Raw genomic sequence first — 26594 nt, forward strand, 5'->3', positions numbered from 1 at the left:
TCATAAAATGAGATTTTAATGCAAGTTCTGACCCACCCCCCCTCACATGTTCACGTGACCTCAGTGACTGTTTCTCTACTAAAGGCTGAGATGCTTTTCCTGGAGAAAATGAATGTGGCAACGATCTAACTGTAAAGAAACCACCCCTCCATGCCACTGACAGAGGAGAGACGTGGAAGGGATGTGGCTTAATTTCCACTATGCACACGTATATCAGGCACACTTAATTTTGTATTAATTTCCCATCCTTTTACAAGATATGCAATGATTCTCAGGAAGAAGCCAACAGACATATTCAGTAAAGATGGCTTAAATATAAACATTATATTTTCCTGACTCTGGAATTCTGTTGTATTCTATGAAGACAGTATTTCTTATCAAGTTCTAAACAAGGGTCATGACTATAGATTAAACTGAGTTTTAGGAAGTATGGAAGAGAAAAATAAAAGAAGCAAGTTTCTCTCTGTTATGAGTTGAATGGTGTCCCACAAAAAATGGTATGTTGACATCCTAACTCTCTGTACTTCAGCATGTGACCTTATTTGGAAATAGGATGATTGCAGATGTAATTAGGTAAGTTAAGATGAAGTCATGCGGAAGGAGGGTGGGCCCCTAATCCCATATGACTGATGTTCTTATAAGAAGATGGCCATGTGAAGACAGAGACACACAGGGAGAATGCCTTGTGATGATGAAAGCAGAGATCAGAGGGATGCAGCTGCAAGCCAAGGAATGCCAAAGTTGACAGCAAACCACTAGATGCTAGGAAGCGGCAAGGAAGGATTCCCCTGTAGGTTTCAGAAAAATTATGGACCTGCTAACAATTTGATGTCAGGCTTCTAGCCTCCAGAACTGTGAGACAATTTCCCTTGTTTTAAGTGAACCAGTTTGAAGTACTTGTTATGACAGCACTGGGGAACTAATACACTTTCCTTCTCCCTAATCCCAAAGCTGGGCCAGAGCAAATGCTGTAGCAATCTGTGGTCACTGATGCAGCCTCCCTGGACTGATCTCAGGGAGGCAGCGTTGGGGGACAGAGCACCACAGAAACTGCAGGAAATAGTCATGAGTGTGACTGCCGCAAACACTGGAGCTCCCATCCAAGTATGGTGTTTAGGATTTGCTGAGAACCCAATGTCAGGGGAGAATAAAAAGAGCAGCGTTTTAGAGTCAGACAGATCTGGGTTCTAATCTGAGCTCTGCTGACTTCTGACTTCTGATTTTGGAAATGTTCTCTAATCATTTTGGTCTTTTGTGTCTTAAAGTTTGAAATATAGTTAATAATGTCTGTCTTAAAAGGTTTCTATATGGTTTGTGAAATAAAGATATATAAATTATCCAGAAATGGCTATTATAGTGACCACAGAGAGTTCAAAATATTTATAACGCACAAAAGAAAATGCATCAATTAATGTTGATCGACAGCTTTGTTGAAATGATTTTCTCTAGGCCTCTACCCGGGGGACCTGGTTTCGTGGCCAGGGAGATTAGTCTCTGCTCTGTGCTAAAGCCACATACAAAGGTTGTGATTAATTCTAGAAAACTGAGAACCATTCCAGCCCTTTCTGGATTTTCCTATTTATAAACGACTAGTGACAGTAACTATTGCCACCGGGTGCAGACTATGTGTCAGGCATTGGAGTAAGTTTTAAGTTCATTATCCTCTTTTGTTCTCGTAACAAGCTCATGAAATATCATTATCCCAATTTTTAGATGACTGATTTGGAGCTGAGTTTAGATTAGGTTGCTCACGTACAGTCCAGTAGAAAGTGGTAGCGCCATGATTCTAATCCAGTTCACTCTAGCTTTTAATTACTACATTAGTCGCTCTAAAATGTTTTTTAGCCAGAACATCCCTGTTTATCAAAATATTATCCATGCTCTTTTTATCAAAATGTTTCCCAATTTCATTTCTCATAATACTATCTAGATCCCTAATAGAACAGACAAATCTAGCTGGTGTGGCTCAAGCCCAGAACTCTAGGGCCTGTAGAACAAAATGAAAAGCACTCACTTTAGTGCAAGCTGCTTCCCAGAAACTACTTTGAGAAGTAGAAACTACTTGAGAAATATAAACAGGCTACATACATGTGACATTTAACGTAAGGGAAACGGCAGTACTGCCCTGTCAGGGTGCCCAGTAGCCCGGACACTTTTCCCACTCTTGGGTTTAGACAGTTTAGGCAAGATAACGGTGCCATTTCCAATGACAGCAGGCACCCTCTTCTCCCAGCTTCCACAGAAAAAGGGAACGGGGATCACTCATTATCCAACTTGATGAGCTAACAGCAAAGAGACTGGAAGAAGCAGAACACAGAGAAGGAGAGTTTTCAAAGCATTCTTAAAAAATGTTAGACTCTGTTCTCTTAATCACATCACTACACCCACATGCACCGAGAATTTCACAAATAATTTGGGGCAATGCAGACATTGCCCAGAAGGAGTTCCCCACCCAGGGCACCAATCAACACATGGATTACTGCAGATTTCCGGTTGTCTGTACTAATGCATCCTATGTAGCAAAGTCCTTAGACTGATGTTACTTAGCATGACCTACTTCGGTATTTCTCACTTTCTGTACAGTTTTTCTACTCACTGTGTTGTTTCTTAGAAATTTATTTCAGCCTTGATTTTCATTTTCACTTCTTTTACTCAGCTTCAGCTTTGCTAGCATTTGATGAAACGACCTTTTTATCAACGTGGAATTTACTGATTATCCTTTGAGAATTGGAAGCAGCTACACTCAAGGCATTCAGTCCTCTGATTCTTGGTGAAGGCCAAGATGATCCAGTACTGTTCCTTTGGTGATTACATAAAGAGGTCCTTCTTTGACATCTGATGATTATAGCTGTTTTGGTGATTACTTTCTAGAACTGTGTTGGTACTTGTAGTCAAAACTTTGAACTTTCATCCAGAATGTCACTATTTGGCAGAGAATGTCAAATGATGTGAATAATTCACACGCAGATTCACTTCACCTTTTTCTCTGTAACTGGTTTAAAGTGATATAAGTAGACCAGAGGTTAAAAAAAAAAGTGCCAACATGGCTGAGAATGTAACTAAGAAATGAGTCAAAATTATAATCCATATGAGACACAGCTTGGAACCCCTTCCCGGGATTCAGCTGTCCAGACATTGCTGATGCTGATAACAGCCACATGAAGCATAGTTAAGATGTGTTAAAGCTGGAAGAAACAGAGGGAAATATCTGCAAACTGTGCATAGTAAAAATGTCTATGTTTTAACAGCTTTAGAGCTGCAGAGTTACTTGATTAACTTTAAACTTTTAAGCTAAATCTCTTGGGACATATCAGGAGTTGCTTAAATATCATTTTCATGTACCTTGAGTGGGATTATTCCAAAATGTTCTGCTCTACTTACTTATAATCCACATCTGCTCTGTAAACAATCACGGCTGCTTTCTTGAAAAACAAGCACCAACATGGACTCTAAAGTAACTAAATGATTTTTTTATGAGAAAATGTTACAAAATGATGCAAAATGGCAAGCCTGGTTAAAGTGTTCTTAGGCCTTTTTAATTACTCTTTTACTCAAGTGGAAATTTTTTTTTTAACTCAGAAGGTTATTTTAATGAAATTTAAATATACTTGCTTTTTATGAAAAAAGAATTATTAAATCCAAATTCCCAATGATTAACTCAGAAAGAATTATTAATATCTGAAAGTATAGCAGCTTTACTTAAGGTTTATACTATATTTTATATAGCTTTTTATGATATATAAAATACTTCTAGGTTATAAAAATTAAAGATCCACATTATTTTTCAGGGCTATGCTTATTGTTTAAGCCATCTGTATTCAATATTGAAAATGAGACATGGTATTTATATCATTTTATTTGTATTTACAACTGTATATCTATTATTGAATATTAGCATTCTCATACGATTCACCCTCATAGAATGGCATCAGAATGACAAGAATAATCAGGAAAATTGCGGTATCAGGATGACAAAATTCCCCATGATGCAGGTCTTCTGTGGTGGATACAAACCGATGTTTTAGATTTATATTAATCTCAATATATTTCTGCATATATTATGCAGAAAACAATCTATTTGCTTTGGAAGCAGGTCAGTTGACATCGTTCTCTACTCCCTTAACTCCTCGAGCTTTTAATTTAACTTAAAAAGTACATTTCTTTTCTTCCAAGAAAACCTTTGATTCCAAAACATTTGCCAGTAAAGGAGTTTCTTAACAGCACCCAAATGGAAGTATTTGTTAATTAGTCATTTTAAATTTGCTACTTGATAACATTTATGCCTGCATATGTTCTCTTACTGTTATGACCCTGAGATTATTCAAACTCTCTGTCAACCTTTCCTCCATGCACAGGTAGAGTCCACTGAGCAAACAGTAAGTGGGATATTCAATTATAAATGGATTACGTTCTGCCTTTAGACCTTGGCATGCATTGGGCTTCAAAGTTTGATTCCTATGATAATACAGTTGTCCCTTGGAGACTGGTTCCAGGCCCAAAGTCAGGGGATGCTCAAGTCCCTTATATAAAATGGCATAGTATCTGCATATAACCTACACACATCCTTCCATATATTTTAAATCATCTCTAGATTACTTATAATACCTAATACAATGTAAGTGCTATTTAAATAGTTGCTGGTGCATGGCAAATTCGAGTTTTGCTTTTGGGAACTTTCTGAAAAAATTTTTTTCTGAATATTTTCGATCCTCGGTTGAATTCACAGATGAGGAAACTGTGGGTTCAGAGGGCTGACTGTATCTCAAATTATTTTCTTGGCTGTGTTATTAAATGTTTAAATAGCACTCTGAGGACACTTCTCCAACCACTAGGAATATAAACAACTATACAATTATTTTTAAAATACTTCCAGAGACTAGATATTTTGAGTGCATTTTAAGTATTCTTCTTTTTTATTGGACACACAAAATTGTTCTCACTGGCTTTAGTTGAAATCTATGATATTTTAAAGTACACAAATGAAAAGAAGTACTTTAAATTTAAACAGGCCTCTAGACAAGCTAATAAATGGCTGTAATTACTTCCATTTCCCAATGGGAAAGCAGGGTCCAGAAAATATACTGAGCAGGGAAATGTGGAACCTCTCATTCTGAAACCCAGTGCTTTCCTTCCTAACTTCTGCTTTCCCCAAGTATGTTCTATGACTGGTAGCCTGGTCAATTCTTTTGGGAGGAGAAGTTGATTTTTGCTTTGGTTGCTTGTGCTACTGGTGTCATATCCAAAAAATTGTAGCCAAACCTATGTCGAGGAGCTTTTTCCTTATGTTTTCTTCTGGGAATTTTATGGTTTCAGGTCTTATGTTTAAGTCTTTAATTTATTTTGAATTAATTTTTGTAACTGGTCTAAGATAGGGATTGAATTTCATTCTTTTACATATGATTATCTAGTTTTCCCAACACCATTTATTGAAGAGACTTGCCTTTCCCCACTGAGTATTCTTGGCTCCCTTGTCATGTATTAATTCATGGTATATGTGAAGGTTTATTTTTAGACTTTCAGTTCTGTTCCATTGGACTATATGTCTGTTTTCATGCCACTAACATACTGTTGTGATTACTATAGCTTTGTAATATAACTTGGTATAAAGAGGTGTGGTATCTCCAGCTTTGTTCTTCTTTCTCAGAATTGCTTTGGCTATTTGGAGTCATCTGTGGTTCCATACAAATTTTAAGGTAGCTTTTCTATTTCTGTGAAAAATGCTGTTATAATTCTGATAGGGGTTGCATTGGGTCTATAGATAGCTTTGTGCAGTATGGACATTTTCACAATTTAAATTCTTCCAATCTTTGCACACGATCGTTTCATATATTTGTGTCTTCTTCAGTTTCTTTCATCAAAGTCTTATAGTTTTAATGTAGAGATCTTTCACCTCCTTGGTTAAATTTATTCCTAAGTATTTTATTGCTTTTTCTCCCAATTTTATTGAGATATAATTGACATAATAGTATTTTATTGTTTATGATGCTATTGTAAATGGGATTTTTTAATTTCTTTTTCAGATCTTTTGTTGTTAGCGTATAGAAACACATTGATTTCTGTATGCAGGTATTATTATATCCTGCAACTTTACTGAATTTGTTTACTAGTTCTAACAGTTTATTTTGTGGAGTTTTTGGAATTTTCCCTATATATAAAATCATATCATATGCAAAAAGACAATTTTACTTCTATCTTTCCAATCTGGATGCATTTTATTGGCTTTTTTTTGCCTAACTGCTCCAGTAATTGTGTTCAGTATCTAGTATTGCTTTCAATAATATATTGTATAGGAGAGGTGAGAGTGGGTACCCTTGTCTCACTCCCGATCTTAGGGGAAAAACTTTCAACCTTTCACTGTTTAGTATGATGTTAGCTGTGGGCTTGTCATAATTGGCCTTTATTATATTGAGTTACATTCCTTTTATACAGCATTTGTTGAGAGTTTTTATCATGAAAGTATGTTTAATTTTGTCAAACGCTTTTTTGCATCTATTGAGATAATTATGATTTTTATCTTTCATCCTATTACTGTGGTGTATCACATTGATTGATTTGTGTATGTTGGACCATCCTTGCATCCCATGGATAAATCCCACTTGACTGTGGTGTATGATCCTTTCAAAGGGCTTTGAATTTTATTTGTTAATATCTTGTTGAGAAATTTTTCCTTTCTATTCATCAGGGATGCTGGCTTGTAGATTTCTTGCAGTGTCCTTATCTGGCTTTGGTATCAGGGTAATGCTGGAGTCATAAAATGGTGTCATTTTCAAATGACAAAATGAAATAAAAATAATAATATGAATATATTTACACAGATGATAAATTGAAATCATGATCAAACCATACTCACAATGATAACCCCAGGCTCAGATATTTTTGTCAGTGAATTCTATCAAATATTTAAGAAAGAAATAACCCAAACTGTGTTTAAAATTTATAAAGAAATGCAAATAACCTAGAATATTCTAAATAAATTTTTCTTTAGAAACAAAAATGGTGGAGGACCTACACTCTCAGATTTCAAGCCGACTATAAATATAAAATAAAGTGTGGTACCAGAATAAAGATAAAGAATAGATCAATGAAACATAATAGAGTTCTCAGAAATACACCCACACCTATACAGCTTGCCAATTTTCTATGACACCAAAACAATCTCATGAAGAAAGCAAAGAATTTTCAAAACAGGCTCTTTGAACAATTGGATGTACATTCAGAAAAGCAAATTACAAAATATTTTTTATTGAAAATGGAAACACAACACTTCAAAATTTATGAGATGCAACTAAATAAGCACTTATAGAGGGAAATATCACAGTAAAGTTTATATTAGAAAAAACTAAAACATTAAATCAATGATCTAAACTTTCATTTCAAATATCCTCATGAAAACCAACTGTGCAATCTTTTGGTCAAGAAGTTGAGACCAGTCATTCAGTTGGCGTGGAAGGCAGTGGCCCAGTGACCCAAGGTCCTCAGTGAGGGAGACGGCACCTGCCCACGTGGCCAAGAATGGGGGCTCCAGAGGCAGACTGACCTGGGTCTGCATGCTGGCTCTGCTGCATCAGCCCTGTCACCCTGGGCACATGAGCTCACCTCTCTAAGCTCCAAGTCTCTTGTCTACGCAATGGGGCAGCAATATAACCAAAATCCTAATGTGTATGTAAGGATTAAATACAATAAAATATGTGTTGATTTGCAATCTTGGGAGCTTCCCCAGGTGAAATTCAAAACTGGCCACTGTATACGGAGGGCAAGGAGAAACAGAAGAAAGAGACAGAGAACTCCAGATTTGTAGGAGGCAGTTATAATAAGTGAGGGAACTTACATAAGAGGCTTGTCTAGGACAGGTGGCCACAAGGTTAGTAATCTCCATCCTTACCCCACAGAATCTTGAGTTTATAGAGAGGCCTTAATGGGTCAGTCACATACACTGTCCACATGGTCTCACAAAACATTGCTATCTCAAGGCTGTATCTGCTGGGACACTGAGGATGCCTGGAATTCCAGGTGAGCCTGAGCCAGTGAGGGCTGCTTTCTGAACTCAACTGAAAACGTTTTCTGTGAAGAAAAAGTAAATTGCTCTACTTAAGGTTTCTGTTGCCTAGGTAAGTAGATAGTGGAAAAAATTTCTCTTTTTTATAAAAATGAAAATCACTTTTCAAAAATATTCCCAAAGGCTACACTGTTCATCATTGGTATATTTAACTCATGCACCCTATTATTTAACAGAGAAAATTACAACCTGTTAGCACAGAATTCTGAAATGTTAATTAGTTTTCCCTACGTATTTTCCAAGAACTATGTAGTTTTTGTACTGGCTTAGTTCTAGGGAAAAAATGTGATGTCTATTGGCTACAACAATTTTTCCAAATGGAATGTTAAAATTTCTTCCTATGAGTTACTTTGGAACATTGAAAGTGACTTTTCAGAAAAATAATTTTTATCTTTTATCTTTGATATATAAAAGCTGTAATTTTTAAACCTTTATACTATCTCCATCTTTAATAGTTGGAGATTTCCTTTGGAACCAGGATTTATTTCATGATTTGGAAATTTTATTTTCTTTTTCCAAGTAAATTTTTGTTCTTAAGACTTCTTCCCTGGCTATTCAAGTCCTAATGAATATGGTAAATGAACACAAACAAGCCAAACTAGAAGACTAATTTTTTTTCCCCATATTTAACATATTATTATTTTATTCAGTCCCAACATCTTGGGGTTGGAGTTCTCTTTAAAGATTTTTCGATGTGGACCACTGAGGAAGACTAATTTTTATTCACACCTAATCAGCTGCTCTTATGAAACCTTCAATCTATATATTGCTCATAAAGTGTTATTCTAAAGCACTTTACACTTTATTACATATAACTTTCAAACAACTGCTACAGTTAAGTTACCCTAACTTAAAATTAAGAACCCAGAACTCAGTGAACTTAAATAAATTTCTCAGTTTCTCAGTTATGTGGTCTCTGAATTGGGATTCAACCCAGCTCTGTCTGTACCTGAAGTACATAAGCTTTATCTGCCATATGACTATATTGGACTTAACATGGTCCAGTCACTTACTAGCAAAGAACTCTGTGGCCAAGTGAAAAGCCAGCTTCTCAGTTTTACTAACGGGCCACAGAAATTCCCTAAACCCGCAAAGTATATGGCTCTTTGACAAAGCCAGGAAAAAGGCTCCCGTTGACCTTCTAAGACAAGCCTGAAATGAACTGACCCACTTGGATGCTGGTGGAAAAGCTGTGGCATGGCTGGCCTGCCCTCTGAGAGGGTCCCAGCGGGGGGAAGAGGGCTTTCTCCCTGGAGAGTGCAAACACAAAGTCACGGAACCTGAAGCCAGTTGGGGCCACAGGGAAACAAAACCACACTGTCATGACATGCCATGACATGACTGCCTTCATGCCTTAACCCCACTCATCAGAGAAACATGGCCCAGAGAAGGCTTGACGCTCACAACTCTTAATGGTAAGTGTAAGACTGAACTGTCCTGTGAGAAGGCAGAAGAATAGAAGATAAAGATGGAAGTTTCCTCTATCTGAAACTAACTTTTGTCAGTTGGGGTAGAAAATGAGAAAAGCAAGGCAATGGTTTCCCTACCCTTTCCAAGTTTACTCTCAAACAGCATCTTAATTTGGATAACCTCTGCCATACGCGTGACAAATCACACATTATTCACTTTAGGATACAGGAAGGGCTCAATGTTGGTGAAAAAGTAACCCATCCCTTGACTTAATATTTCATGAATAAACATTTTTATTAAGAGGTAAATTAGAAATGCCTTTCTATATTTGCATTCCTTGAATGGACATAGGGATGCATAACAGAAGAAAATTATTCAATGTCTTTGCTCTTCCAAAGAGCAAAATACCTTGTTTATGAAGTTGTTTCCTGATACAATTTCATAATTGCATGGAATCCAATTAAGTTTTCAGGTCCGTTGGGGATCACTTAAAGCAACATAGAAGTGCATTATCTTAGAGAATTAATGTTATTTTTCAAATGCTTTTTCTATGAATAAAATGGATATTCAGTTCCATCTAAGAAGAGCAACTGCCTTTATAACCCCTGTAGGGATAAACATCTAGGAGCAATAGTTATCTGCCCAGTTCCATATACCTTTTGCTTTTAGGAACAGACAAGGAGAATCATTGCTGCCACCTCTAGGAAAGGCACTGAGAGCCCTGGCATCATGATACTTTCCTGGAAAGTTATGGGGAGGCCATTTGCATGTTCTTTACACTCGGACTATTTAAGGTATATTAGCTGAAGATATTAGTGGACAAAGGGATCGTTCATTTACATAGTTCTTATGAAAGGAGTTAAATGAAATCACTAACTTGGTGATAGAAATAGGGATATAATCCAGGCTGTGAAATAAGAATCACAGAGAGAAGGTAAAATTAAGATGATGCCTGGAATTGGAGAATAGGTGAAAATGAGAACAAAGAAATAAGCATAAGAAGAAGGAATTTCAATGTGAAGAAAATTTATTTGAACATAATGAAGGAGGAAGAGGAAACATTGACCATGGAGTAAAAGCAAAAGTTATGAAATCCTTTGGATAAGAAAGAAAAATACATGTGAAAGTAGGATTTCTAAATAGACATGGAAAAATAATTTATAAAAAGAAACTACTAACTTTGAGGTATAGTTCCCCACTTTAGTTCCCCTCTTCCCTTTATAAATGAAATTAAAAAAAATACAACAGGAATATTCTTAAGGATCTAACTTTTTGCTACCAAATTAGAAAGAGCATCTAAAATTTTGAGATGTCACTACCTATGTGCATTTTTATATTACTTTTTGCATGTACTTTGCATGCTGAGACAAATCAGACTTCACAATTCATTATTTTTGTAAATCTCTTTATGAAACTCAACATCAATCCTGAACAATACATAATATACTATATTATATACTATCATATATATTATAGCATAATAAATCTAATAAATCTTAAATAGGTATCATAGCTGTTGTCTTGTTAATATCCCGATGATATAACTCTTTAAATACAGCTTCAAATAAGTTATTTCTCATTCAGTTATTTGGAGAAATAAATGAAGAAAATACATAAGCATTTTGTTGGGTTTGGAATTTTGGAAAGTTTCGCTTTATTTTCTTCTCTTTCAATATGACTGATTTATTTTTCACATCTGCTTAATCTAAAATCTAAATCTTATTTCAATGTTTAAAATTTGTCAAGTATATAGTCTCAGCAAAAGTTTTTTTATAAGCTATTAAAATCCTGACGTTATCATATGTTCAAGTTCATGAATCCTTGGAGAATGATATTTGTATTTCCGCATTCATTTGGCAATGGAAGAATAGTTTGCATAAGAGCTTCATTAATGCAAAACAAACTTTTTAGTTTCATAATATTATTTTAATATTAATAATGATATGCCTTAAAGTGTCCATATTTCAGTAAATTTTAGTAAAATTGATAGGTGGAAGAAGATGTGAATATATATTATTCATGTAAAAACAAATCATTCATGTTTTTACAGAAGCTAATCTTTGGGGAACCACAGGTATCCGTATGATAAAAATGACTGAAAAGGATACATATGCAAGGGGAAAAATGACAGTAAGCTTGATTTTGTAAGTACCAAATGTTGCCAACTGAAGTGATGACATAATTTTCAATACGAGATTTCACAGACAATTTGAAAAATTGCCCAGTAGTCAGATTTAACAGCCAAATGATTTGCAGGGAAAACAAAAAAAGACAATTTTTCCCACGCTATTTTTTATGCAACAAAAAATATTTTGCATCTACTCTGTGTCCAGCTCTGTGCTAGATACAGAGATTACAAAGGTAAGTAAGATTCAGTTTCTGATTACAAAGAAATTACAGTTACAGGAACTCATGGACCAAGTTTAAACCACTTTCTAAAACACGCACAAATAATTTTTCTTAAATTTTGGTCCACAAATTAAAAATAAGAATAAAATTATGTGTTAATATTTTTGTGAAGGTGGTCATCCCTGACTACACATTCCCCCCAAAATTCACATTGGGCCCTGAAATATCTGAATTATTTTTCATAGACATCCAAATTACTGTTTAGCTTTGTGTTTTCTAAACAATCACAATGACCCTTCTGCTTCATGTGCCTAGAGCAACAGCACCTTAGGACGTGTATCAATATTGTTAAACAAACGAAATACTTAATGACTACCGAATGTTGATATTTTAACATATTCCTCCTGAGACCTTGGGAAGTGATACAAAATAATTTCATTATGTAAATGTAAGGCAAATTAAAATTATCTCATATAAAAAGTAATTACTGAGAGCCCTGGCTGGTATGAATGAATGGTCTGATTAAATCTGACCACTTTACTTTCTGTGAAACATAATTTAGCAGATATGCCTATGAATAGAAGAGGGAAATTAAATCAATTTATTTAAAATGGAAAATTCTGGAAGAGTTCACAACTGAAATAATCTCACTAGTCAAAACACATGTCTTCTGCAATTTGTGAAATATTTAATATATTGCAGGAGAGGGTGTCACTTGAACCAGGATTTGACTGGCACTGAGCCACTTTGTCATTCACCCGGGGTGAGTCCTGAGTGTTGGATTATAAACATTCTCAGGAACATTCACCACCAACTCTCCTATGTACCCAAATTCTGACCTTGGTGTTTATGCAGATGCGGTTTAGTTGAAGCCTTGATAAACTCAGGTCCTGTGCTCTGATTACTGCGTAATATGATACTATTTTCTACTGATTTAAAAACCCTTCTCGAGCCCTCCAGCCCCGCATGATAAAGCCCACACTCACAGTATCTATATGGCCCTTGTGACCTGCCTTCCGATCCTCCAGCCTCAACTCTGCTTCCTCCGTGCCTGTCTCCAGAGCAGCCATCCCGCTGCTCTTCCAGCTCCTTCACAGGCTCGGCCCCCTCTTAGCTCTGAGCCTCAGTGTTTCATAGTCCATTTACAAGGAAAGCTCTTCTCATTCTCCACCCAGGTAACACATTCCTGCTCTTTTCTTGTTGTTGTTAGAACAACTCAGCAAAATAAAATTCCGGTTTATTGTTGGGCAACATTGTTTCACACATACATCAAACAGGACAAAATAAATAAATAAATAAACAGCAACTTCATAGACAAAAAAAGGAAAAAAAAGAAACGTTCTATCTTTGGCCTTTTTAACCATCTCATACAAACCGACTACTTACAGTACAGCTAAGTACGTACACAAAAAAAGTTACTGGAATGGTCGGAAGAAAATTGGTTTTTGGTTGTTGTTTTTGCTTTCTTTACAAAGTTTTTTTTTCTCCTTTGAGATTATAATGAACACGGTCACACCACAAGTAAAGTCAGATGTAGGACTGAGAACGCTCCGAAGGCTGGTTTGGTCATCCGAGATCATTAGAAATGGCTGACCCCCTAACAATATGTACAAAAATATAAAATGCAAATAAACAATACAAAAAAATTTTCCTTTTTAAAGTACTTTATGAAAAAAAGCGGGGCCTTGGAAGTTGTGGTTCTTTTTTCCTCCCGTTGCAAGTTCGCGTTGTGGTTCTGGCTGGGTGGCGGGGAGCGCGTGTCATCTGCGGGTGGCGCTGCCGCATGGGCGGGCAGGCAGGCGGGGCTCTACTCGAAGGGGACCACGTTTAGATCCTGAGACGGGAAGTGGAGGGTGACTAGGTCACGGTGGCCCTTTAAGTTTAACTTCTCCTTTTTTGCTGTCCAGTCCTCCTCCTTGGTCTTCCGCTTCCATCAACATCATCGTCCTATTCATCTTCAGCTGCCCGTCTGCATGTAGCTGCCTCGGCCTCATCTTCATCTCCATCCTCCTCCTCACAGTCACCTTCCTCCTCCTCCTCCTTCCTCCTCTTGTTCATCTACCTCACTGTCTGCCTCCCACTCCCCATGTTCCTCGTTAGCATTTCCATGAGCAGGTGCCTCTCCCCGATTCTCCGCCTCCTCCACAACTTCCTTCTTTTCTTAAGTCCTTGGTGGTGATTTCGGAGCTGGTGTCCGCGGCCGCATCTGACATGATGGGGCACACCGGTGATCCGATGCAGTGGGTTAAGAAGAAAGCGGGAGTGAAGTAAGTCAGAAAGAGAAAAACAAATACCGTATGCTAACACATATATGTGGAATCTAAAAAAAAAAAAAAAAGGTCATGAAGAACCTAGGGGCAAGATGGGAATAAAGACACAGACCTACTACAGAATGGACTTGAGGACACGGGGAGTGGGAAGGGTAAGCTGGGACGAAGTGAGAGAGTGGCATGGACATATATACACTACCAAATGTAAAATAGATAGCTAGTGGGAAGCAGCCGCATAGCACAGGGAGATCAGCTTGGTGCTTTGTGACCACCTAGAGGGGTGGGATAGGGAGGGTGGGAGGGAGACGCAAGAAGGAAGAGATAGGGGGACGTATGTATACGTATAACTGATTCACTTTGTTACACAGCAGAAACTAACACACCATTGAAAAGCAATTATACTCCAATAAAGATGTTTTAAAAAAGAAGAATGCAGGAGTTCGACGGCCCTGGCGACAAAGCTGCCGGAGTCCGGCGGAGGTGACTGCGGCTGGCACGGAGCCAGACACGGGACCGATGCAAAGATGGCTTTTCCGAGTAGCCAGTCCATTCCTGCTCTTGGAGTGTCATTTTACACTTTACTTCCCTGAGGAGAAAATGACCTTATCCTAAGATTAGAGAATACGTACTGTGTCTACCTTGGTGAATCCACAGCATTAAGCAAATTCCTAGCCTTTAGATTTTATTCATCCTTTCAATCATTCCCTCATTATTCGATAAATATTTACTGATCATCTGATACATGGCAGGCACTGTTCTAGACATGAGGGATGCAAGAGCAATGTAGGACCAAGTCCCTTCCTCCTGAGGCTCAGGTTCTTGTCATTAATATAGACAACTGAGACATGAAAACAGAAGAACATTTCAGAAAGTCATAAATACTATGAGGAAAATCAATCATGGGTCAGGGATAGGGTCTCTTGGAGAAAGTTTCATTTGAGCGGGGTCTTAAATTTTAAAAAAGAAAAGCCACATCAAACTCAGGAAAAAGAACACTCTAGTCAGAGGAAATGTAAGTGCAGAGCCCTGAGAGGGGATGAGCTTGGCATATTTGTGGGGAATGGAAAGAGCAGTGCCTGGAAAAGAGTGGAAAATGAAGCATCACGGGTAACAAGCACCTAGCTTAGACAGCCTCCAAGTCCTGTGGCACACCGCAGGTCCTAGTGTGCAGATTGGACTTGATTTTAAATCAAAAAGGAAGCCACTGGAGGCTACGGAGCAGAGGAGGGCCATGTTCTTACAGGCTTTAGAAAAATTACACTGCTACTAATGAAATGTAGGAGGAACAAGAATGGAAGCAAAAGTGATGATGGCTTGAACTAAGGTTTAGAGGAATAATTGGCAAGATTCAGGATCTAATTTGGGAAATAGAGTTTTGAAGCATCTGATAATTTAAATGCCAAAGGTAGAAGAGAGAAATCAGTAAATACTTATTGAAATTAATCCTCTTCTTTCATTTTAAGAATAATGCAAAAAGAAGAGTTTTAGAGCACATCATGTTTTTTCAGCCTCAGCACTATTGATATTTTGATCTGGATAATTCTTGGCTGTGGGGAACTTTCTAGCACTTTGTAGGATGTTTAGCAGCATCCCAGAAGACAGTAGCAAGCCTTGATTTTGATAACCAACAAAGTCTCCAGGCATTGCCAGATGTCCTCAGAGGATGAAATCTAACCTGGCTGAAAATCACTGGATTAGATATAAAAAATGATGCTTCATTTGAAATAATATTACAAATATTAGGCTATACTTATCATGGGAAGTAATAATATTTTCTTTTCTTAAAACTTGCAAGTAAAATATTATAACCATCTTTTCTGGATGACTTGTTTGTAGCTGTTTTTGTGAGAATATTTTCAGATGTATCATTCAGTAATACATGGCCTGCAGGACATGGCCTGATGATAAACCCGCCTATGCCATTCACTAGCTAGGGTCAGTGATGATAACAGCAGAACCTTTCTCGTGGGGATTGTTTTACATGTAAAATCTGCAGAGCACCTAGAACAGTCCTGGCACATAGTAAGCACTCAATAAACACTAGTTTGTTGTTGTTTTTGTAATTATCAACTCAGAGAAAACTACTGGTGACTTGCGGGGGATTCCATAAAGAAAAATATTTTTCTTCTCTCAAAGAACCTTATCTGGACTTCCTACAAAATAATAGTAATATAAGAGGTGATTGAAGTTACTGTGATTTATTTGAGTCCCTGTCACAGTATGGGGATGAGTCACAGTATGGGGCTTTATCTAGAGGCTGTTCTAGACTTGTCTCAACTGGTTCAGGAACATTTCTGCCTATCCTCCTACCCTCCCCCTTCTCAATCTAGAGACATTTCCAGGGTAGAGTGATTGGGAAAGCAGTGGGTACCTCTTTGGAAGTTATGGAGAATGTGGATTCTCTTCAGAGATTAGAGGTATGAACAAGCTGACGAGTGACATTGATTAGCCTTTTAACTCACGATGCACTTAAGAGATGCAATTTGTTTTCTCATAGTAAATATCACAGTATAAACCTGATGCTCGCTATAACTAAACTGACATCATAAGTCATGTGGTCCAGTCACAGAGCAAAGAACACAGACCAATAACTATAAGCAACTACAAAGTAACTCAAGTATTCTTTGTATTTTTCACGTATAGTGAATAGCGTACACAGTCCATGGCAATACTTAGCTTTCTTCCTTATTTTTTTTCACATAAATCCCTTAAGCCTCATGGCTTATATCTACCATTCCCTAAATTTCTTCCCTAGTCCGATCTTATCCGTCTCTCTTTTTCTACTGCCCCCCTTCTCATTTTCAATCTGCAATATGAAATTCAAAAGGTTAAATATGGTAGAGAAGGGGAGAAAAGCTGGGCAGGGAAGGTTAGCCTACTTGTTGATGGACAAATGGCAAAAATACATGCGATGATAATCCTTTGATATATTTTGTCTGATCCCAGCAGTACATAATTTTGCCACACTGTTCTCTTCTTTCCTAAAGCTTTCTCATGTTTTAGGTTTACCTCTTGCTGGTCAAATCAAGGATCAAACAGTACATTCGTCCACTATGATCCCAATACTTTATCTTGTCTTGTTCCATTTTCCTTGCCAGATTCCACTGCCCTCCATCAGCCAGGTAAATTAGGATATGTCCATTCATTTCAAGCCACATTTTCAAGTCCTCCGTGATTTATGAGCTACCCAGTGTTAATACAGGTTAAAGTGCAAATATAAGTGCACTTATATTCATATTTAATATGATTAAACTCTGATTTACTTAAACTATTTCCTCAACTACTCTAACTATCCATCTTGTTGCCTTGCGTATATGGTAATCTCCACCTTCAAACCACTGTTCTTACATGCTCTTCCTTAGCAGAACCCTTCACCCTCTCCTTTGTAGCAAACACAGTTTTGCTCATGTTGAAGGCTCATTTCAAGTGTTTCCACTGAAGACTTCCTATTTTTAAAATTCACAATAATTCCTCTAGTCTAACAAATGAAGCATTAATAATTTATAGTACTATACAAGATGTCACTTGACTGGAAATTATTTTGTACTAATTACTAATTGTTTTTACTTTATTAGCCTCATTTCCTCAATAAGATTGTGAGATCTTCAATCAATGGAGCTTGCTAGAGTATAACTAAAGAAAGTTTATCTTAATTATCACAAATGATAAAGAAAATGTCTTTTTGATGTCTTTTTTAGGAAAGATATAGTTATCCTTACTCTGTCCCTTAGTGCCTAAGACTTGAATGGGTACATACAAGGTATCCAATAAATACTTGTTGATTTGATATGGCAAATATGTAAATAACTTCATTACTTATATTTTTATAACATAAAAGAGAGAATGATACCCTTCACTAAAGATTGCATTTGCCTGTAATATATGAAATGTGTATGTTATATGAGTTCTTAGGAAGAAGAGCTCTGTATAACTTTTTAAAAAAACATAACATTGAATTGATGCTAAATATTTTTCCCTCAATCTAGGAAATAAAAATATAAGTTGCTCAAGGCCGAATTTAAGCAGTGATTCTCAAACTTTAGCAGAATCAGCATCTCCTGGAGAGGATGTTAAACATGAAACAAGCTGCTGAGTTGAACCCCAGAGTCTCTCATTCAATAGGCCCAGGGTTGGACCTAATAATTGCATTTCTAACAAGTTTTCTGGTGATGCAGAGCTGCTGTTCCTGGGAACATACTTGGAGAACCAGTGTGTAAAGTATTCTTTTTTATAAGAAGAAAAATCAGCTGCTTTAGTCATACCTTCACCATGTTCCGAGAAGCATGATGGAGGAAGGTGAAAAAGCCCAAGGAAATAACTATTCATGATTATTTTATTCAAGACAAGGTATTCAAACAAGGTAAGTCTAAGTTTCTCAGAAACTGGGAGGCAGGTTGTTCGCAATGCAAAGGAGTATTAGCATGACCCGGATGCTTCAGCTTCAATTTGTCCACCCAGATGCCCCTGATCCAAGCCTCAGGGTCCCACACTTTCCCAATGACAATCCTCAATTTCACATGAAAAACTTGACGAGACTGTGAATCCATTCTATGTTGTAGTTCTGCAAACTTCACAACTAAAGCCTGTTAGTTTTTCAGAAAATTTTTTCTGATGGCTTCGTAAATAAGAGGTTCTTCTAGGGCATAGAAGCTCTTTGTTCTCTGATCATGACTTGACCTGAGAGTTTACAGAATTGAGTTTTTAAGTGTTTCTGTAAGAACCCCAGTACAGTCAGAAAAATTAATCCCATGCCACCACATGCTGGAGTCGGCTCATACCAGCTAGCATGATGTGTGCATCTCTTCCCAACTCTGTGTTCAGTGGCACCACATTTGAGGATCCATATTGGTCATGGTGGGAATATTTACACCTAGGAAACTGACCAGGACTACAGATAATTTTCTTTGAGAATCAGTTGTTAAACATTTACCAGCCCAGTACTAATTCCATGTCACTGTTTCTGTAGTCAACATTACTGTAAAATTCAGTGCAGAAACCTCATGGTCCCCAAGACAATTTCTTGAGAAGGCACTTCATCAAAATCAATCGAAGGTGATTACTCATAATTCTGCAGTATCCTAGGACTAATCAGCATCTCATTTCCCATTGGCAAGGAGCCTGGGATTGTGTTCAAGCTCTGAGACATGAGACAGCCAACTCCCAAATCCCGACTTTGAGGGACTATTTCCTGGGACGACTCCTGATAAAAACTTCTATATCAGTCTATTGTCTACTCAGGAAACAAATTGTGGTAGTTATTTTAACAGAGAATTTAATATGAAGAATTGTTAACGTGTACAGAATTGTAAACTAGGTATCAATGCAAAAAAAAAATCCACATTAAGGTATCATGGCAATATATTTTATATTAGGTATATTGTATACCTAAACCTATATATAGAGGAAATATCTACAACATTATCATGGGGAAAGGTAAGCTGGGGGAGAAGTTGAGATTATTAACATTTAGAAGCTTGGAAAATGAGCTCCATCAAGCTGAAACGCAGACCTCAGAGAAGGGATTTGATTCTATTTGGCTAGTTCTGGTGTTTTTGAGCTTGGAGGAGGGAACCTGTGTTCTGGGACCCTAATGACCGAGGAGAGGATCATGTGGGCTGATGCTGGTGTCCATGTCAGGATGTCTCAGGAGAACAGGAAAATAGGTAATACAACAATGGCATTGCAAACACATAGATAACTATGCCTGGGAATTGATTCCAGGGTACTAGACAAAGGAGAATACAATATAACATGGGGTCAGAGCAAAATGATTGATGTGGGTGCACTTACTAGAACTTTTGGATTTACTGTGTTAATGAGTGAATTTGAAAGCTTAGGTGATTATATGACTAAAACTTGGACTCAAGCATGGTCTACCTCTAAAGATGTTGAGATTCAAAACTTTCCTAGCATAATAGAGAGAAAGAAAAGCAAAGGTTTAGGCAATAGGAATATTAGAAACAATAAACCTGTTTCTCCAAATGTTGGAAAAACTGAACACCGTAATCAAAGAACAGGCTTTGCATATGAGTAGAACTGAATCTTTAGTATTTGCAGATTCAATTCTTACACAGTGAATAATTATAAAAGTGTCATCAACTCCCAGTGTGGATATCAATTTATAACTGGGTCCAAAGCTAGGACTTCTATTTCCTAAATGAGTATTTTTCTATAAAAGTGTAATTTTAATAGCCAAGTTCCAGAACTTTATTTTTGTCAAAATGAGTATTTTCTAACATTGCTCTGTTTTTCCCTGTAAAATGGGTATAACACCCGACTTTCAATTATCATATGTCGTATTCTTTACTTGGAAGGTGTCTCTGTCCCTCATCACTACTTCATCTAGCATCCTGTCATTCTCAGTTTTAATATCACTCCTTCAGCAAAGTCCTCCCATGTCACGTGAATTTATCCTTTATAGTTTCAACCACAATGGAAATTGATTAATGGTGATGAGTGCTTAATGTCTGTCCTCTTTTTAGTCTGGTTATGAGAGCAGTGGTCATTTCTGTACTGTTAATGGCATCCCCTCAGAAGATGCTCAATATACACCTGTAGAATGGATGAATGTGTATCATATAAAGCACCTGACACAAGTAGATAGGCAATAAATGATAGTCAGTGCTATATTCATCATTTGTATTTTTATATTATAATTTTTCTAATTTACGGTAAAGTCTTTAATAAAAATCTGCCATGGTGTTATTTTGTGCAGTGACCTTTTTTTTTGTCCTACAGAGATTAGAGCCTATAGCATAAAAATCAAAGGGCAAATTTTATCACTTCAGCAGATGAATACGTTGGGCCTTATTTACCTGCAGAATTTTATAGATGTGAAGCTTTTCAGAATAGGAAGTTTTCCCTTTGTTCTGATGCTAGAAAAAAAATGCTGATATTCTCTTTAGTTTATACTCAGAGTTAAATATTTTTTTAAACAATTCACTTTTGACTGTAGGCCAAAGCATTAAAACATGGTGAATGATCCACTTAGCATGTTCAGGCATACTCGCTGTCTATATGGCTAGCAAACTTACCACAGAGAGTTAGGTCATAACCCAAAGCACCCAGGTAGCCAAGAATCATCTTTCCTCTAAATAGGAACTTTCCTACCAGCTCCCTGATCCCAGGCAGGCCATTGTCAATTTGTTTGTGCCTATAGAAACTCACCTGGTATCTACCCGGCCAGATCAGTATTTGCAAAAGATGAGGTAATTCTTGTAGAAATAACTCCCTTAGAATCCTTGACTCCTACTCCAAAGGACTCATACAAAGGTGCCATGAAAGAAACTGATAGCCCATGACTTTGTTCTTTGGAAAAGTAAAGGCATTTGGGTAACATTGCCCCATATACTCTGAGGCAGAGTTAATTTTCTGAAGCAAATAAACGAGCTCCCAAAAGATTTTCTCTCCACGGGTGCCTTTTCCTCTCTCTAAATTTGCCTGTGGATATGGATATGCAGAATTTCTCTACTTAATAGCTAATGTGTATTGAATGCGTACACTGTGCTTTATACTTATATAAAAATTAATGTTTACAGTTACCTTATAACGTAACTACTACATCCCCAATTTCCAAAATAGCTATTATCCCCAATTTCTAAATGAGAAAACTGAGGCACAGCAAAGTTAAATAAATTATAACTCATATGTTCTGCAACTAGTAACTGATGAAACTGAGATTTAAATGAAGCTGGTCCAACCCAGAACGTCCACTCTTCACTGGTATGTAACACGGCTGGAGAAAAGAGTGGTGATGAGTGGGAATTTACCTTTCTCTCTGATGTGTATATTTATATAAATAGAAAATATATGAATTTATTTGACTAGTCAAAGACATATGCCATGCTCTCTCACGCTGTGTTGTTGCAGATCAAACAACAACAACAACAGAATGGCCTGAGATGAGGGATGCTCAGGGAGGACTTAATGAACGAGGTGAGCTTGAACAGTGAACGTGCTTACGAGGCAGAGGTGATGCGGTGCAGAGGGACTGACGAAGCCCCGCCAAGTGGAGGAACAGCTGGGCACAGGCACGAAGGTGTGAAGCGGCACGTGTTCCCAGCGAACAGCAGGTGCCAGGGCGCTGACTGCGGGAAGTAGCTCTCTAGCTGTCGGCTTCACCTCTCTTCTCCAGGCACACCTTCTGCTTCCCGTGCCTCGATTTCAAAGGCTGGGGCAGAGGTACCATCCACCATGTGGCACGTTTTTTAATCAAAATTTCCCAGGGAGGGACAGATTACTCTAGACAAGTGTCTGTTGAATGAATAAATGGTTGCATTCAAGTGTAGGGATTGCCAGGTTAAATAAGAAAGAAGAAAAATGGGGAATTAAAAAGTCTGTTCTTGATCTGGTTTGGAGACAGCTAAAAGGACATTTCTACTTTCTTTAAATGTTTTCGTATTCCCGATTATAAAAATTTCTTCTAAATATGCTGACATTTTTATTCAATCAGCTAGAATGCTCACTAGAAATAAGATCATGAATTAATATAAATGCATCAAATAGTCCACTCCTGTAGTTAAATGCAGCTTGTACATAATTCAAAATAAAAATATTAATAAACACTTTTTTCTGTGGCAACCATATTCTTTTCTATGTCTGGAATTCGGGCCAAACTAATTTGTGCTGTATTTATTGAGACATAAAATTTACAGTAATCAATATTTTGTTTAAACTTGTAAGTGAAACACTCTTAATTTCATGTATGTAAGCTGATTGACAGACTTAAACAGAACAAATTAAAACAAATGGCATCTTTGTGTTTGCTCTAATTCCAGCTTTTGTCTGAAACCATTATTGCTATAGTAATTGATTTTATCATACTCAAAAATAACAGATTTTCAAAAATAGTCTATTAACCTGAAAAGATTAAATTACTTTCTGCTGTCTTATTAGCAATCAGTGGTAGTAAGGACTGTGAAAGTGCCTTAGAGAATGCTTAATTATCTTTCTGAGATCCTCTGAGAACAAATGAAAGAGAGGCATATAAAAACAAAAGTTAATTAACTTGTCCTAAGGACTATACACATCCAATTAAAGTATAAATAAAATATTGTTAACTTACCATAGGTTGTTTATGATAGGTAATTTATGCAAGAATAAGAATAAGCAATAAAAAACATTTTAGAACCAGTTACCTTACTGAACCTGGTTCCCTTAAAAGGTATGTCTTCTAGTTTGATAATTTCTCTCAATTTTCCCCTTAAATTATTCCTCCTTAGAAGATGGCCAAAGGACCCAAAATAATCCACAGGAATGCACAGAGATGGTCTCTGCCCTTGCAAAGATGTTCAGGGAAAACAGAATCATTATGAAAGTTATTTGCAAGTCTGAAATCTTCATAAACTGCTGGATATGTATCCCTCTAGACATTTTATTTAATTTCCCAACTCAGTCTTACCTTCTGGGTAGAAGAAGAACTCAGCCAAGGTCCTCTTCAATCATTTTGAGGTCCTTAAACAAGAAATTCGGGAGTATTTTTAGAAATTACCCATTACTATAGAATTATTTTAGTGAACTACTATGTAAGATGAAAGGGTTGTCACCCAAAATACTCTCCATGACACTGATGTGAATTAAGGAAGGGCCTATACTTCAAAGTAACCTGGAAAAGACACCATACATTAACACACATTTTATGCCTTATTCCAGTATATTTTGTCCTGTTGTCTCTCATCTTTTCATGGGGAATAGCCTAACTGAAGTGTATTGCATTTTAAAAATTACCTGCTTTTCCTAGACCATGTGATTTGAATATGGAGTTTATATCATCATCAAATATTAGATTACATCTCAACATCAGCATGTAGCAATGAATCTAAGAAATAGTGTATTATGTCCCTTGATGTTGCTATCTAGAAGACTACATTGCATTTTAGACTTCCTCAGCACTCATATGCCCACCATGCTTTCATACTTCATCAGGGCTCAGTACTTACCACTACTCTATTCCTTAAGTCTCATTTGATGACTTGGTCCATGTTGAACTGGGGAATTAAATCCCTCTCACTCAGAGACATGCAAGAGACCACTTACCACTGTTACAGCAGAGTGGTACAACCCCAAGTGGAATAATACTTAATTTACAATTCCATAGAACCTTTTATATTTGCAAGTTTAACAAATATTGTAGTCCTGATTTCTACATCTAGCTAGAAGGCAAAAAACACTCACAAGTTCTGAGTGTAATAATAAGCCAGAGAAGCTATAAAATCACAGTAAGCCATGTTGGAGTAACCAGTATCAAAATTTGCCTCCTGGCATAAACAACCAGGAAAACAATTCGACACAATATATGAAACAGTTGACTGTACACATTGGACAATAGGTAGTGCAGGGCTGTGATCCTGGAAAATTAAAATTAACAAAGAAGCTTATGTGTTGCCCCAAGGTTCTTCATGGAGGCACCTTCAAAATCAGCTTATAAGAGCAGACCATGGAGATTTTGCTGAATTAAGAAACAGACATTGCATTTTGATGAGGCCCTAGCAGCCAAAATTTTAAGGACAGAGTATTGGAGAGGAGGGAGCTATGCAGAGAAAGAGCTCTAGAAATTTGCATAGTGCCACTTGAATGTGTGGCTGAACATTAATTTGTTCATGTGTAGCATAAATACCCTGAAGCCAGGCTAAGATATACTTTTAATTATAAGATAAACAATTCCTAGAGATCACCCAGAACTGTAAGATGTTCAAGTTACAACCTGCCATAGAAGAGATGCCTCAGTGAACAATCAGGGTACTCAATAGAGAAATCAGGATTATATCTCAGCAATAAGGTTAATTTATAACTACAGCAAACTTAGTCAAGACCCACCCTAAAAAACTTTTAAAAAGCTTCAAAAGGATCAAGCTGTTCCACAAATAACTTGACTATCAAAACTACCTCAACGTTTTTTTAAAGAAAGACACAACACTCCAGACAAAAATGCAACAAACAAAATGACTAGCACCTAATTAAAATTTACTAGAATATGAAAAAGCAGGAAACTATTACCCAGAACTAGAAGAAAAATAAGACTACTGTAACAAATAAATATGACAGAGATAATGGAATTCATAGAAAAGGACTCTAATACAGCAATTACAAACATAATAAAAAATTTAAAGAAAATGTAAGCCTAAATGCAAGAGAGGACTTACAAAAATGAAACAAATAGTACTTCCAGACAAGGAAAGTACAATATGGGAACTGAAAAATCCTTTAAAGGCTTAACAGGTTATTAGATACTTATAAACACATTCAGTAAACTTGAGGAAAAAGCAAAAATTAAATAGACAGATGATAGATACATAGGTAGATAGATAGATGATAGATACATAGATAAATACATAGATAGATACATAGATAGACAATAGATATGAGAGAGAAAAACAACTTTAAAAGTTTAATAAAGCCTCAACAACCTGTGGGAAAATACAAAGCAGTTTAATATATGTTTAATTAGAATCCCCCAAAATGGAGGAAAGCCAAACATTATCTGAAGAAATAATATTGCTAACCTTGTTATGAGACTCAGGAATTTTTTTTGTTGTTGATTCTTTGGGATCTTATACATAAAGAATCATGGCTTCAGTGGACAAAGACAGTTTTATTTCTTTTTTCCCAGCCTGAATTTTTTTTTCTTTCTTGTTTTCTCATATCGCAGTAGCTTGGACGTCCAGTACAATATTGAATAGGAGTGATGGGAGAGAAGATCCTTGTTTTGTCTGTGATCATGGGGGGAAAATGTTCAGTTTCTCACCATTAAGTATGATGTTAGCTGAAGGTTTTCTGTAAATACTCTTTATAAAATTAAGGAAGTTCCTCTCTAATCGCAGTTTTCTGAGGACTTTTATCATGAAAAGGATGTTAAATTTTGTTATATCTTTTCCTGTATCAAATGATACAAACACATGATTTTTCTTGAGCCTGTTGATGGGTGGATTTTATTAATTTCCAAATGTTGAATCAGCCTTAGATAACCAGAATAAATCCCACTGGTTGTAATATATATTTATTTTCATTTATTGTTGGGTTCAATTTTCTAATGTTTTGTTGAAGATTTTTGCATCTATATTCATGAGAGATATTGGTCTGCAGTTTTTCTTTCTTGTAATATCTTTATCTGGTATCATTATCACAGTGATACCGGATAGAATGAATTAGGAGGTGTTCACTTTGCTTGACTCTTGGATGAGATTGTGGAGAACTGGTATCAATTCTTCCTGAAATATTTTGTAGAAATCACTAGTAAAGCCATCTAGGCTTGGTGTTTTCTTTTTTTGGAAGGTTTTTAATTATTGCTTCAATTTCTTTAACAGGTATAAATCTATTCAGATATTTATTTCTCCTTGTATAAATTTTGGTAGTTCGTGTTTTTCAAGCAATTAGTTCATTTCATTTAAGTTATCAAATTTGTGGGCATAGACTTCTTTACAGTATTTTTTAAATTATTCTTTTAATATCCATGGGATCAGTAGTAATAAACCCTCTTACATTTTTGGTATTAGCTTGGTAACCTAGCTAGA

The 26594-nt window shown here is 36.6% G+C and overlaps 1 pseudogene; it reads right to left on the reverse strand.

Moving 5' to 3' along the window:
• Positions 1 to 13622: 13622 nt before the first annotated feature.
• LOC132351753 (prothymosin alpha-like) lies at positions 13623 to 14049 on the reverse strand (annotated as a pseudogene).
• Between the last annotated feature and the right edge of the window lie 12545 nt (positions 14050 to 26594).

Source organism: Balaenoptera ricei, chromosome 17 (genome assembly GCF_028023285.1).
Source record: "Balaenoptera ricei isolate mBalRic1 chromosome 17, mBalRic1.hap2, whole genome shotgun sequence".
NCBI classification, from domain to species: Eukaryota; Metazoa; Chordata; class Mammalia; order Artiodactyla; family Balaenopteridae; genus Balaenoptera; species Balaenoptera ricei.